This window comes from Dama dama, chromosome 31 (genome assembly GCF_033118175.1).
Source record: "Dama dama isolate Ldn47 chromosome 31, ASM3311817v1, whole genome shotgun sequence".
Taxonomy (NCBI): Eukaryota; Metazoa; Chordata; class Mammalia; order Artiodactyla; family Cervidae; genus Dama; species Dama dama.
The window spans coordinates 30,310,381-30,323,541 of NC_083711.1; positions in this window are offsets into that span (position 1 = coordinate 30,310,381).

The following is a 13,161-nucleotide window of genomic DNA, read 5'->3' on the forward strand; positions in this document are numbered from 1 at the left end:
TGACTTCAAATTTTCTCATTACTGCAAGACATTAAGTTGCCAAGGTATGATTTACTCTAGTAAGTGCCTTTTATGTCATCTACCTTAGAGAGTTTTTGTGACTGTTATTTAAATTTCATTTTCCTGGTAATCTGTCTTGGAGTTAAAAAAACACAGGACAGACTAGATTGTGGACTTCGGTAATACACGTAAAATGTCAGATAACTACCACTGCCTCATTAGGCAGATACCACCACCACAGACCACAGTCCCCATGAAACCAGAGCAGCCCCCTGGAAACAAGTATAGGAGAAGGGTACTCTTCAGTACTGCCTTTCAAAATGTGTTCCTATCAACTGCACACATTTCTGAATATGTTGAAGCAAAGAGAAGACCACAGAGGTGGAAAATTGGAAGTCAGGAATAAAAATCCCCTCAGGCAAAGATTTAAAGTTAATTTTGAAGAATGTTTAGGGGGAGGATGCTGGCTGGAGTAAGGAATACAATGGAAGGCTTCTGTTCGGATGCTGAGGGACTGTGTTGAATTGGCTGATAAGAAAATGAAATTATGTAAACAAATTTAAGGTGACAATGAAGAAGTTCAATCATGCTGAGTACTTGCTAAGCAGAGTTCAGAAAACTGTCAGCATATTCATCTGAGAAAGTGCTACTTCCCATGTTTGTACCCAGTGCAAGATTTGGAAGAAAAAATATAAGGTTGATAGAGATGATCTAAATCACTACTACATAGGAAGGCAGAATATTATAATATGTTTACTGATTGCATTAAGCAAGAGAAATAATTTGAAATATTGAGTTAAAGCAAATGTTTAGTAAGAAAGCAAAATAATAACACATTATATTTGAATATTACTCTAAAAGTCACTGAGATAATTTAGTAGTCATATTTTATTTGCTGATAATATCTAAAGCCATTATTATTATTCCTTTGATTTATAATGTGCACTTAGTTTTAAGACCTCCAAGTGCATGTAAATTACAAAATCCTACATGATTTAAACAATGGCATAACTAACAATGGCACTTAAGAATTGTATTAGGACTGCAACACCCCTGTTACTCACAGCAGCAGACCTTAGGTATATTATCTCAGAAATGACGTTATTGAATTATTCCCCCTCTTGTCACCATATATATTCTTGTTCAATAGCATTAACTTAAAAAAAAATCAGTGTTAAAAATTGAACTTTTAAGTCATGTTTTCTAGATGGATTCCTAATAGTAATTTTGTAGCTATTCTCAATTATCTTTCTCCCAATGCCACCATCTTCAGATATTGCCCCTACTAAAAAAAATAATAATTGCAAGATACTATGTGCTACATAAGCACTTTACACATCTTCTGGTGTAAGACTATTACTGTATCTGTTTTTACAAAGAAAGGCACAAAGAAATTAAATACTTTTTTCCAATATCCCATTACTACTAGTGTAGCAAGGCTCAAACCCAAGCACTCTTGGCTCAGTTTTGAAACAAAAGAGAAACACTTCCCCTTTATCACTGATTATTTCAGGTTAATTTAATATGTTTTGTTCAGCTTGTTTTTTAAAGCAAATAATAATAAGTATAAAATATTCATTGGTGCTACCCAGGGTATGTGAATTATCAATTGCCAAACTCGTAACTATTTGGAAACAGTTGTATTTTGGACCAATTTTTAAAACTTTTTGTTTCTGTGGTTATTCTTTTCTGCTAGACTCCATTTGGTGGTTGGGCAAGAACAAAAATGATGAGGCAGAAAATCTGGAGAAGTTCCTGAACCAGGCAATGGAGGAAATTTAGGCAGCTGAGATATCCTGTCATCAAAACAGGCTGATGACCTGTCAGGTCATCAGTTTGGCAGCAAAGTCCTGTAAAGCCATTTGCATGAGGAAGATACATTCAGAAATAGCGTGATCCCAGCCAAATGGTGCTCAGCAGCATGCGCCTGGTATTGAGAAATGAAATGGAAGATCAATGCAAATGAGTGGAAAATAAAAGCAAGTAGGCTAGTGGAACGAGTGCATAAAATAAGAAGCTGAAGTTTGAAGCATGGACCCTTTGGGAAGAAACAGGATTTGCAATTAAAAACCACACCTGACTCTGCTGCTCCTCAAAGAACAGAGACCATTTTCCAATGAATTAGGGACAGTGCTGGCAAAGAACAGGAATCATACCCAGAGCCACACCACAGTCCTTCAGAGAGATTCCTACTTTCTTACCAATGACGCCCCCAGCCATTTTTTGTTTCTCCCACTTCTTGAACAAAGATTACTGAGATAACTAATAGCTTTAAAATAACTATTTATGACTGAACTGTTTTACTTCTTGAATGCATCCAGCTCAAAAGTGGCCCCTGCTTTCATGTCCCTATTTATCAACCAGTGCAAGCCAGAGACCCTCTTCTTCCCATCCCTCTTTCCATGTTCCCCGATCCCGCCTCCAGCAGCGCTAAGTGTTTTCTTTTGCTGTGGGAAACTAATAGCTCTCACTTTGTTTCACACATCTGTGTTCTTGGTCATCTTTAGTCAGTGGTCTGCAGCAAATAAAGTAGACCGGTTTTTAGAATGAACATAATTGTACAAATAAGGTTTGTAGTTTCAATGAAATGAGCACATGGTAATAAACCTGACTAGATTCAGACTTCACTCCAGAACCTTGGGAGCATGCTAAATTGTTTCAGTCATGCCTGACTCTTTGCAACCCCATGGATTATAGCCCACTGGGTTCCTCTGCCCATGGGCTTCTCTAGGCAAGAATACTGGAGTGGGTTGCCATTTCCTTCTGCAGCAGTCTTCCCAGCCCAGGGATCAGACCCGTGTCTCTTACATCTCCTGCATTGGCAGGTGGGTTCTTCACCACTAGAGCCACAGGAATGCCAGAACCTTAAAGGGAGCTAATTCAGGAAAAGTGGCCCTAGCTACAGCATTCAGAAAGACTGAGGGCTAGGGAGTCAAGAAGATAACTATAGCTGAAGATGAATTATAGCATAGTTCCCTAATTTATTTTTAACCCTAGAATTATAGAGATTTGAGATTAAGGTGGTCTTTTAGGTAGTGCATTAAGGGAGTCAGACACTTGCTCATTTATTTGAATGTTCAGTCTTAATGTCAGTTTTGTGATAACTATATTTTAAAATATCTAAGACTATATTATTATGTTTTGGAATTTGTCTGTTTTCTTCTATTAAAAAAATTCAGAACTTGTAATCATTATCTGAAAGATCTTACCCTTGACACATAGGCATTTGTGTTTAATATAAATTTCCTTAGCAAGGCTCTCTTGAACTGTTTAGGGTTGCTTTGAAGACAGTATGGAAGGAAGAGATGCATTGCTTTACCTCCAGAAAATTTCATTATGAAACATAAATATTCTACACCATTTTAAGCACAGAATGTAATCTACCATATAGTCTTAAGGATGTTTCCAAGCCTCCCTGTTTATTTACCAGAAAAAGGGAAAAGAAAAGAAAAACAGAGCCTGCACCTCATTATAAATTCCTGACTGTGCATTAAAGGTGCAGCTGCTAGCTATTCATCACCTAAACTTTGCTTTGCTTCTATTGACAGATCATTTTAATAACCCCAATTCTCCAGTTGATGTAAAGCAGTATTCTGCATGTCTGTGCTCAAGCAATTTATTATCTAACGGCCTAAAATAGGAAATTTTATTTCTGCACTTCTCCTCAGTAATTCTTCTTCTTCCCTGAATATTTGTTTCTCTTAAAAGTACAACTGAATAACAGTGTTTGCCTTTTCAAAAAAAAATTTTTTTTGAGTCTGACAGTTTAGCCAGACTTGAAAGATATTGTGAAGCTATTTAAATAGAAGGAACTCAGTGTCATGTGACTGACCAAACTTGAGAAATGTCTTCTATGCTAGTCCACCCTACAACTGAACTATTCGGCCTGCATTTAGAGAATGTTTAAGTGTTTAAAAGAAAAGAGTGAAAAACTAACATATATAAATCAGGGATGATGTTTAGTGTTGCATAGAATAGAAAGACAGACATGTGTCCATGCTTTATGTCCTCCAGTTCCTCAACCACATTCCCAAGCCTTCCATCCCTTCTGCTTAATGAAAGGTGGGAAATAGTGCTACTTCTTTCCATCATGATTGGTCTAACAATCAATACTGTAATAACATTATTTTGAACAGTAAACTAACTTTCCCATATTGTATTCTAAGTTAATGATGTGACAAGATAGTGGAGAATATGTACTCCAATTTGGTTTATGACCACAAATAAGCCTTGGGTTGTTCACTTGCTCAGTTTATGTATTCAACTATGAAGCTGAAAAATACTTCTCCATGAAATAAGAAACCACAATGTTTTTTTTTTTTAATCTTTTTATTATTATTATTATTATTTTTTCCAGTGGGTTTTGTCATACATTGATATGAATCAGCCATGGATTTACATGTATTCCCAATCCCGATCCCACCTCCCACCTCCCTCTCCACCCAATTCCTCTGGGTCTTCCCAGTGCACCAGGCTGGAGCACTTGTCTCATGCATCCCACCTGGGCTGGTGATCTGTTTCACCATAGATAGTATACATGCTGTTCTTTTGAAATATCCCACCCTCACATTCTCCCACAAAGTTCAAAAGTCTGTTCTGTATTTCTGTGTCTCTTTTTCTGTTCTGCATATAGGGTTATCGTTATCACCTTTCTAAATTCCATATACATGTGTCAGTATGCTGTAATGTTCTTTATCTTTCTGGCTTACTTCACTCTGTATAAGGGGCTCCAGCTTCATCCATCTCATTAGGACTGGTTCAAATGAATTCTTTTTAACGGCTGAGTAATATTCCATGGTGTATATGTACCACAGCTTCCTTGTCCATTCATCTGCTGATGGGCATCTAGGTTGCTTCCATGTCCTGGCTATTATAAACAGTGCTGCGATGAACATTGGGGTGCACGTGTCTCTTTCAGATCTGGTTTCCTCAGTGTGTATGCCCAGAAGTGGGATTGCTGGGTCATATGGCAGTTCTATTTCCAGTTTTTTAAGAAATCTCCACACTGTTTTCCATAGCGGCTGTACTAGTTTGCATTCCCACCAACAGTGTAAGAGGGTTCCCTTTTCTCCACACCCTCTCCAGCATTTATTGCTTGTCGACTTTTGGATAGCAGCCATCCTGACTGGCGTGTAATGGTACCTCATTGTGGTTTTGATTTGCATTTCTCTAATAATGAGTGATGTTGAGCATCTTTTCATGTGTTTGTTAGCCATCTATATGTCTTCTTTGGAGAAATGTCTGTTTAGTTCTTTGGCCCATTTTTTGAGTGGGTCATTTATTTTTCTGGAATTGAGCTGCAGGAGTTGCTTGTATATTTTTGAGATTAATCCTTTGTCTGTTTCTTCATTTGCTATTATTTTCTCCCAATCTGAGGGCTGTCTTTTCACCTTACTTATAGTTTCCTTTGTAGTGCAAAAGCTTTTAAGTTTCATTAGGTCCCATTTGTTTATTTTTGCTTTTATTTCCAATATTCTGGGAGGTGGGTCATAGAGGATCTTGCTGTGATTTATGTCGGAGAGTGTTTTGCCTATGTTCTCCTCTAGGAGTTTTATAGTTTCTGGTCTTACATTTAGATATTTAATCCATTTTGAGTTTATTTTTGTGTATGGTGTTAGAAAGTGTTCTAGTTTCATTCTTTTACAAGTGGTTGACCAGTTTTCCCAGCACCACTTGTTAAAGAGGTTGTCTTTTTTCCATTGTATATCCTTGCCTCCTTTGTCAAAGATAAGGTGTCCATAGGTTCGTGGATTTATCTCTGGGCTTTCTATTCTGTTCCATTGATCTATATTTCTGTCTTTGTGCCAGTACCATACTGTCTTGATGACTGTGGCTTTGTAGTAGAGTCTGAAGTCAGGCAGGTTGATTCCTCCAGCTCCATTCTTCTTTCTCAAGATTACTTTGGCTATTCGAGGTTTTTTGTATTTCCATACAAATTGTGAAATTCTTTGGTCTAGTTCTGTGAAAAATACTGTTGGTAGCTTGATAGGGATTGCATTGAATCTATAGACTGCTTTGGGTAGAATAGCCATTTTGACAATATTAATTCTTCCAATCCATGAACACGGTATATTTCTCCATCTGTTTGTGTCCTCTTTGATTTCTTTCATCAGTGTTTTATAGTTTTCTATGTATAGGTCCTTTGTTTCTTTAGGTAGATATACTCCTAAGTATTTTATTCTTTTTGTTGCAATGGTGAATGGTATTGTTTCCTTAATTTCTCTGTCTGTTTTTTCATTGTTAGTATATAGGAATGCAAGGGATTTCTGTGTGTTAATTTTATATCCTGCAACTTTACTATATTCATTGATTAGCTCTAGTAATTTTCTGGTAGAGTCTTTAGGGTTTTCTATGTAGAGGATCATGTCATCTGCAAACAGTGAGAGTTTTACTTCTTCTTTTCCTATCTGGATTCCTTTTACTTCTTTTTCTGCTCTGATTGCTGTGGCCAGAACTTCCAACACTATGTTGAATAGTAGTGGTGAGAGTGGACACCCTTGTCTTGTTCCTGATTTCAGGGGAAATGCCTTCAATTTTTCACCATTGAGGGTGATGCTTGCTGTGGGTTTGTCATATATAGCTTTTATTATGTTGAGGTATGTTCCTTCTATTCCTGCTTTTTGGAGAGTTTTAATCATAAATGAGTGTTGAATTTTGTCAAAGGCTTTCTCTGCATCTATTGAGATAATCATATGGTTTTTATCTTTCAATTTGTTAATGTGGTGTATTACATTGATTGATTTGCGGATATTAGCCTGGAAACAAAGATTGAAAAGATTCAAGAACTGTTTAATAAAGACCTAGAAGAAATAAAAAAAGAGTCAATTACAAATGAATAATGCAATGAATGAGATCAAAAACACTTTGGAGGGAACCAAGAGTAGAATAACGGAGGCAGAAGATAGGATAAGTGAGGTAGAAGATAAAATGGTGGAAATAAATGAAGCAGAGAGGAAAAAAGAAAAAAGGATCAAAAGAAATGAGGACAACCTCAGGGACCTCTGGGACACTGTGAAACGCCCCAACATTCGAATCATAGGAGTTCCAGAAGAAGAAGACAAAAAGAAAGGCCATGAGAAACCACAATGTTTTGTAGAGATGAGTTTCAGCATATCTTTTTCATGCCACTAACTATCTGAGTGCAAGCTGATTTGAGAACAACTGATAAAAGCTTGTATTTTTAGTCTGAAGGAAAAGTAAATGATAGATCAAAAGGCTATTTTCATTGCCCTTGCTGATTTTGTTCTTCATGGCATTTCCTTATTTCTTGCTGAAGCTATTTTGCTAAAGGCTACAATAGACTGAGAATTAGAGCTAGTAGAGTGGAAGTAAGTTGGCTTTGAAGCTAAGTGGCCAGACTGCCTCCCTCTGGCAAAATATCTCCTTGTGATAAAGCAGAATTCCTTTATAATAGCCCCTGAACTTCTAAGAGATTATTTAAGTGTCAGACCCAGTTTAGAATGTACTTTAGGATGTCATTTTGAGGAAGAAAATACCACGTTTGTTCGAGTAAGCCTGAAAAATAACACTCAAGCTTCACTTTTCTTTCCCTCCTGCAGGGAGGGCAGGATGAAGTTCAGGATAAGGGAAACCTATAATCAGCATCAGGGAAAGGGTTCATGACCATACACTGTTGCAATTTAAGAAAGAGGTTGGAGAAAGCAGCCCAAATAACCAATATGTCTGGCTTCACCAACTTCAGGTTCATTGCAAAGTTGTTTGACTTTTCATAGTCACGTCACTATGGCTTTGAGACTGCATCCCATAAGTTGATGAAATCTTATCTGTTCCTCAGCTTCTCTTCTTAAGATATTCTCCAAAGCCCACTAGAGTTAGTTTTGAGCGAGGATAAAACAGTCTTTGTTAGGGTCATTGGAAAGTATTGCTAGCCTGAAGTAGAGACCATTGCCACATTATCTTGCTGTCGAGATGTGATGAACTAAGTAGCTTGGATCAATGTTTACTGACCGTGTCTCTGTACCCCATCATAATTCCTCAGATTGCAAGGTCACATAGAATTTAAAATCCATTACATATTTTGCTGCTTTTTTCAATAAGTAGCATGGGTTCCATCCTTTCACAGAGAAATTTATCCAATGAACTGGATAAACCAATAGGGCACATCAAAATTTCCCCCAAACCTCTGCTATTTCCTTCCAATAATCTATTGTACAGGCCATCAACATTCCAATTATTCATTTCCTTCAAGAAAAATTTTTCATAATTTATAAGGTTGCTATATGGTTTTAGATGAATTCAATTTATATAACCATATAGAATCCATTAATATCTCCATTCCAATTAAGAAGACTTAAAATTTTATTCCTGAATGATAGGGTGGTATTTGTCTTATATATCTGCAACTGAAAGTCCCTTTCTGGAGTCTTTTGCAAAGTAGAGGAAGTTTAGCTTCAAAGATAATTATACCTTCTAGAAATCCATGATGTCAGGCAAGGAAGAGAGAGCATCTACATTAAAAATCAAAACAATAATGTACATTCAAACAAACATTTTTAAATATTTTAAAGGTTGTTGTTGTTCAGTCACTGAGTTGTGTCTGCCTCTTTGTGACCCCATGAACTGTAGCCCAGGAGGTTCCTCTGTCCATGGGATTTTCCAGGCAATAATATTAGAGCAGGTTGCCATTTCCTTCTCCTGGGAATCCTCCTGACCCAGAAATTTAACCCACATCTCGTCCTTGGCAGGTGGTTTCTTTACCATTGAGCCCCCTGTGAAGCTCAATTTTAATGGTACCTACCTACATAATTCAGCTTCAGCATCAGTCCTTCCAATGAACACCCAGGACTGATCTCCTTTAGGATGGACTGGTTGGATCTCCTTGCAGTCCAAAGAATGCTCAAGAGTCTTCTCCAACACCACAGTTCAAAAGCATCAATTCTTCAGCACTCAGCTTTCTTTATAGTCCAACTCTTACATCTATATATGACCATAGCCTTGACTAGATGGACCTTTGTGGGCAAAGTAATGTCTCTGCTTTTTAATACTCTGTCTAAGTTGGTCATAACTTTCCTTCCAATGAGTAAGCATGTTTTAATTTCATGGCTTCGGTCACCATCTGCAGTGATTTTGGAGCCCCCCCCCCCAAAATAAAGTCATCCACTGTTTCCACTGTTTCCCCATCTATTTGCCATGAAGTGATGGAACCAGATGCCTGAGTGTTCATTGGAAGGAACTGATGCTGAAGCTGAAACTCCAATACCTTGGCCACCTGATGCGAAGAGCTGACTCATTTGAAAAGACCCTGATGCTGGGAAAGATTGAAGGCAGGAGGATAAGGGGGCGACAGAGAATGAGATGGTCGGATGGTATCACCAACTCGATGGACATGAGTTTGTGTAAACTCCGGGAGTTGGTGACGGACAGGGAGACCTGGTATGCTGCAGTTCATGGGGCCGCAAAGAGTTGGACACAACTGAACGACTGAACTGACTGACTGACTGACCGACGTATATAATTGACTTGGATAACCATGACGGTGTGGTCACTCTTCTAGAATCAGACATCCTGGAGTGTGAAGTCAAATGGGCCTTAGGAATCATTACTATGAGAAGAACTAGTGGAGGTGACAGAATTCCAGTTGAGTTTTTAAAACTGTAAAAGATGGTACTGTTAAAGTTGTAAATTGTAAAAATAGATGCACTCAATATGTCAGCAAATTTGGAAAACTCAGCAGTGGCCACAGGACTAGAAAAGGTCAGTTTTCATTCCAATCCCAAAGAAGGGCAATGCCCAAAATGTTCAAACTACTGTACAATTACACTCATTTTATATGCTAACAGAATTCTCAAAATCTTTCAAATTAGGCTTTACCAGTGTGAACTGAGAACTTCCAGATGTACAAGCTGGGTTTCAAAGAGGCAGAGGAACCATGTATCAAATTGACAACATTCATTGCATATTGGAGAAACCAAGGGAGTTCCAGGAAAATATCTACTTCTGCTTCATTGACGATGCTAAAGCCTTTGCGTGGATCACAACAAACTATGGAAAATTCTTAAAGAGATGGGAGTACCAGACCACTTTACCTGTCACCTAAGAATCCTGTATGCATGTCAAGAAGCAATAGTTAGAATTGGGCATGGAACAACTGACTGGTTCCAAATTGGGAAAGGAGTATGTTAAGGCTGTATAATGTTACCCTACTTATTTAATTTTGTATGTAGAGTATATCATGTGAAATGCTGGGCTGGATGAATCATAAGCTGGAATCAAGATCACTGGGGGATGTATCAACAACCTCAGATATGCAGACAATACCACTCTAATGGGAGAAAGCAAGGAAAAACTAAAGAGCCTCTTGATGAGGGTGAAGGAAGAAAGTGAAAAGCTGGTTTAAAACTCAACATTAGAAAAACTAAGATCATGGCGTCCGGTCCTATAACGTCACAGTAAATAGAAGAGGAAAAAAATTCAAAACTGTGACAGATTTTATTTTCTTGGGCTCCAAAATCACTGCAGATGGCAACTGCAGCCATAAAATTAAAAGGCACTTGTTCCTTGGAAAGTTATGACAAATCTTGTGTGTGTGTGTGTGCACATGGATATGCACTCAGTCACTCAGTTATGTCAGGCTCTTTGTCACCCCATATGCCATAGCCTGCCAGGTTGCTTTGTCCATGAGATTTTACCAAAAAGATTACTGGAGTGGGTTGCCATTTCCTCCTCCAGGGGATCTTCTTAACCCAGGGGTCAAACCCTTGTCTCTGGCATTTCCTGCATTGGCAAGAGGATTCTTTACCCCTGAGCCACTGGGAAGCATGACAAACTTAGTGTATTAAAAAGTAGAGGCATCACTTTGCTGGCAAACATCCATATAGTTAAAGTTGCAGTTTTTCCAGTAGTCATGTACAGATATGAGAGTTGGACCATAAAGAAGGCTGAGCCCTGAAGAAATGATGCTTTTGAACTGTGGTGCTGAAGAACTATGGTGCTGGAGAGTCCCTTGGACAGCAAGGAGATCAAATCAGTAAATCTGAAAGGAAATGAACCCTGAATATTCATTGGAAGATATGAAACTGAAGCTGCAGCTCCAATATTTTGGCCAACTGATACGAAGAGCCAGCTCATTGGAAAAGACCCTGATGCTGGGAAATACTGAGGGCAGGAGGAGAAGCGGGTGGCAGAGGGTGAGATGGCCGGATAAGATAACTGACTCAATAGACTTGAGTTTGGGCAAACTCTGGGAGATGGTGCAGAACAGGAAGCCTGGCATGCTGCAATCCATGGGGTCCCAGAGAGCTGGACATGACTTAGTGATGAACAACACCAACAGTAGTGTAAACTTTATGGAAACTCTGCTCAGGATTGTGTTAGCCAACTGTCTCCACACATATTCACAACTTTTTGCTAAAATTACTTTAAGTGCTTTAATGCTATAAGTGAAAGCCAATATTCTTTATCTTCACTATATATTCAGCATCACTCTATAGGTTAGTGATATCTGTGGACTATTAATTAATATTACACAAGGAGTAAGCACAAAATAAATAGCAACCATACAAAGACATGTTTTACTGGTACTTGAAACACAGAATTTCCAGAAGGGATCTGATTATTCTTCCTCAAATTTTCACCTTTGATATTAAAATGCTACCGTGTGTCTCATCCTCTGGCTCACAATGTTATTCTCTGGGAGTAGAATCAATTTCTGCTCAGGTTACTCTCTCAAGAGTCACACATCACCTCCTCTGCTTTTTCACTGTACCCTGCACCCTCACAATCATCAAGTCATATCAATTTACTAACTATATCTCCATGTTCACATTGCATTGTCTTCCTTTTCCTTTTGTGTTCTAATTCTAGCTCATCATGTATTTTCTTGTGATCAACCATCACACATTTCTTCCAGTCTCTAGTCCCCCCGTTCTTCATCCACACTGCGGACTTGTTCAGAGTGAACATCTCATGGAGACATATGATGGCATCACTTTCCTTACATAAACACATTAGCAAGGGACCTATTGCATCAGTCAGGATTTGTGACTACAGGCTCAGAAAACAATCTTATTTTTCTAGCAATGAAAATGGAATATAATGACAGACTTAATAGGAGGTTGGAACACCAAATTTGAAAAATGTGTGTGGGGAAAGGCCAGTTGGGAGGGCTTTCCTGGAAATACAATAACTGTATTTTAGCAGGAAATACTTGGGCAGGATGCTGTTTCTGCTACAGACACTGTCACTAGGAGATAAGTGAGGACTCCTTGGCTTCCACAGTGTAAGAAGAGGTATCCCATCACATCGACATCACATGTGGTGGGGGTGCCTCAAATCAGGAGGGAGGCAGGGCAGTGTCCAGGCACTCCAAACAAGATCTCCATGCAAAGCCAAAATAAATGACAAATGTCAAGACTTAAATGAATGACAAATGAATAAGACTTAAACTTTTTATCATTACACTTAAACTTCTCAAGCTGAGTTTAAACCACATTTAAAAATAGTTTGCTGAGATACCACTTCCATTATGAACTGATTATTTGTGTACCCCCTCCCTAATTTACATGTTGAATCCCTAGTTGCCATTGTGATGGTATTAAGAGAAGGGGACTTTGGGAGATAATTAGATTTAGATGAGGTCTTGAGGGTGGAACACCCCTAAGGAGATTAGTGTCCTCATAAGAAAAGCAAGAGAGAATGAAGCTCTCTCTCTCCATGAACACAAAGCCAAGGTCATGCAAGCACAGAAGACAGCAGCTAGCTGATTCCTGACCAGAAAGCTGGTTCTCACCAGGAAAAGAGTCTGGCAGCACCTTGAACTTGGAGTTCCCAGCTTCCAGAACTGTGAGAAATAAAAGTCTGCTATTTAAGCCACCCAGTCTATGGCATTTTGCTATAGCAGCCTATGCTGACCAAGATATCTACCAAAATGTCAGTTATGCATTAGTCATCCTGGACAACTAATTATTCTTTTATCTTGCTGCACACCTTTCACATTTGTGTGTGTACATGCTATTCCCTTAAGACTGGCTTTCCCAACTGTGACACTCTTGACATTATGGGCTGGATAATATCTTGGAGGGGTGTCCTTTGCCTTGTAAGAAGTTTATTAGCATCCCTGGACTCTACCCACCAGGTGCCCTAGTATCTCTCTAGTTATAAAAACTAAAAATATCTCCAGACACTGCCCAATCTTCTCTAGGG